Here is a 2,790-nt window from a genome sequence, read left to right as displayed (position 1 = left end):
AGTGAAGATAAAATTGGGGTAATATGATCATATTTTTTAGTTTTGGGGAGGACTCTGGCTGCTGCATTCTGGACTAGCCGGAGTTTATTTAATGACCTATTTGGACAACCGGAGAATAAGACATTACAGTAATCAAGCCTGGAGGGAATAAACGCATTAACCAATTTCTTTGCATCTTGAAAGGAGAGCGTGTTTCTTAGCTTGGCAATATTACGCAGGTGAAAGTAGGCGGTACGGCTAATGTTAGAAGCATGTACATCAAACAAAAGATCAGAGTGTAGAATAACACCAACGTTTTTAACAATAGTACTTGGTGTAATAGATAGTCCATCCAGATTGACTGGTGGCTATTGTGCTAGAAAGAACAACCTCAGTCTTATCTAAATTTAACTGGAGAAAGTTGTCTGACATCCACTTTTTAATGTTAATTAAACATTCTTCTATCCTCTGAAGTTACTGTTTATTTTCTGGTTTAGCCGATATATATAATTGTGTATCATCTGCAAAGCGATGAAAGCTAATTCCATGCTTACGAATAACTAAGTCTAAGGGTAACATGTATAGTGAAAATAGTAGGGGAGCTAGAACTGAACCTTGTGGCACTCCGTATCTGACCTTGACATGTTCTGAGGAATCACTATTTAGATTCACATACTGATAGTGGTCTGAGAGGTAAGATTTAAACCAAAAGAGTGCCACTCCCCTTATGCCTACAGTATGTTCAAGCCTGTCTAGGAGAATGGCATGGTCTATGGTATCAAAAGCACCACTAAGATCAAGCAGTACTAAGAGCGAGGCACAACCTTGGTCAGCAGATAGGAGAAGATCATTTACTACCTTCAGTAGAGCAGTCTCTGTGCTTTGATGAGCTCTAAACCCAGACTGAAATCTTTCATAAATCTGATTCTCCTGCAATTTTTTTAGTACAATATGTGTTAAATTTCTGGGAAGAAAATTAACAAATTGAACACATATAAAAGAACTCACAAAAGATAAAATAAGACAAGATGAAAGTGAAACACCCTCAGTAACAGTCAGAAACATCACCCAGTTAATTACCAGTTTGCATAACTAAACTCAATTGTATGTTTTATAGCATTTTGGTAAAAACATTATTTTAACAAAGGTATTCACACTGTTATGCTAAAATACATTGTTCACCCATAAAACTAAAACCTGGGACAGGTAAAGTGAGTAACATTATCTCATTAAAATGGCACATGTTCATGGTGCCATTATATATTAGGCAAGTGAACAGTCTGTTCTTGAAGTTGATGTGTTGTAACCAGGAAAAATGGGCAAATGTAAGGAAGTGAGTGACTTTGACAAGACCAAATGGTGAAGGCGAGACGACTGGGTCAGAACATCTGTGAAATGGTAGGTCTTGTGGGGTGTTCCTGCTATGCAGTGGTACCTACCAAAAGTGGTCCAAGGAAGGCTAAGTGGTGAACTGACTGACTAATGTGTGTGGGGAGCAAAGTTTAACGTCTCTGGTCTGATCCCACAGGAGAACTACTGTAGCACAAATTGCTGAAAAAGTTAATGCTGGCTGTGATAGAAAGCTATCAGAACACACAATGCATCACAGCTTGCTGCGTATGGGCCTGTGTAGCCACAGACCGGTTGGAGTGTCCATGCTAACCCCTGTATACCACCCTAAAGCACCTGCAATAGGCACGAGTGTGAGAACTGTACCATGGAGCAACGGAAAAAGGTGGCCTGTTCTGGTGAGTCACGTTTTCTGTTACATCATGTGGATCCCCAGGTGCATGTGCGTCATTTACCTGAGGAGTAGTTGGCACCAGGATGCACTATGGGAAGAAGGCAAACCAGCGGAGGCAGTGTGATGCTCAGGGCAATATTCTGCTGGGTAACCTTGGGTCTTGGCATTCATGTGGTTGTACACCCTTTCATGGCAACAGTGTTCCTCGATGGCAGTGGCCTCTTTCAGCAGGATAGTGTACTCTGCCACACTGCAAAGACTGTTCAGGAATGGTGTGAAGAACATATAGAGTTCAAAGTGTTAACCTGGTCTCCAAGTTCCCCAGACAATCAAGTCTGATTCATGGAAGCCCCACCTCGCAGCTTATGTTGCCTGAAACAGCAATTCAACTCGTGGTTTTTGGGTCTTGGCAAGTTCTGAAAGGGTAGCGAGATAGAGCATTTTAAAACCAGCAAGCTCCTATACTGATCCCTGATCGGATTTCCCAGCCCCAATCCTAGAATTAGCCTAAATAAACGGGTCTTGGGTCATCCAACGATTAACGCAAACTAGTGAACACTCAACAAATTAAAGATGCCAAACCACAGATGGTTAATTTAAAATTCACTGGCATATCCCATCAGATCCGTGTGATAGGCATTCATTGGTGTAAATTGCAGAATGCACTTTGTACTTGGTCATAGTTTTAAATTAAATTTATATTTGATATGGGGCCAAGACTGAGCTGGCATGGTAAAAACTGAGTTGTGAAGCAAAGGTTGATAACCACTGTCTAAAAGGATGTGCTGCTAATGTCTTGGTGCCAAATACCACAGGACAGCAGAGGTCTTGTGGAACTCATGCCCTGATGGGTCAGAGCTGTTTTTGTGTCTTGAGGGGGCCATATTAGGCAGGTGGTGTTAATGTTTTGGCTAACTGTTGTATATAAACTGCACAATCCTTATTAACATACTGTTGCTGCTGTTTAATATATTAAGACTATAGGCTACTGTGTGTGAAGACTAAGAATGTGAAAATTAACCTTTTCAACAAACAGACAGTAAGCACAAATACAAAACAAGATAGAA

Source organism: Brienomyrus brachyistius, chromosome 12, assembly GCF_023856365.1.
Source record: "Brienomyrus brachyistius isolate T26 chromosome 12, BBRACH_0.4, whole genome shotgun sequence".
Taxonomy (NCBI): Eukaryota; Metazoa; Chordata; class Actinopteri; order Osteoglossiformes; family Mormyridae; genus Brienomyrus; species Brienomyrus brachyistius.
Note: the sequence above shows the minus strand (reverse complement) of the source record.